Source organism: Lupinus angustifolius, unplaced genomic scaffold, assembly GCF_001865875.1.
Source record: "Lupinus angustifolius cultivar Tanjil unplaced genomic scaffold, LupAngTanjil_v1.0 Scaffold_382, whole genome shotgun sequence".
Lineage (NCBI taxonomy): Eukaryota > Viridiplantae > Streptophyta > Magnoliopsida > Fabales > Fabaceae > Lupinus > Lupinus angustifolius.
In genome coordinates this window covers 451-827 of record NW_017727793.1, presented here as the reverse complement: position 1 = coordinate 827, position 377 = coordinate 451, and positions in this window count along the sequence as shown.

Below are 377 nucleotides of genomic sequence, written 5' to 3'. Positions count from 1 at the left end.
TGAGGATAGGATGGGGATGAGGAAGAGGATGAGGATGAGGATAGGATGAGGACGTGAATGAGGATAAGGATAGGATGAGGACGAAGATGAGTATGAGGATAGGATTAGGACGATAATGAGGATGAGAATATGATGTGAATTAGGACGAGGATGAGGATAGGATGAGGACGAGAATGAGGATGAGGGTAGGATTTTTGGACGATAATGAGGATGAGGATAGGATTTTTGGACGAGGATGAGAATAGGATGTGGATTAGGACGTGGATGAGGATAGGATGAGGATGAGAATGAGGATGAGGATAGGATGAGGACGAGAATTAGGATGAGGATAGGATGAGGATAGGATGAGGAGTAGAATGATGATGAGGAAGAGGATG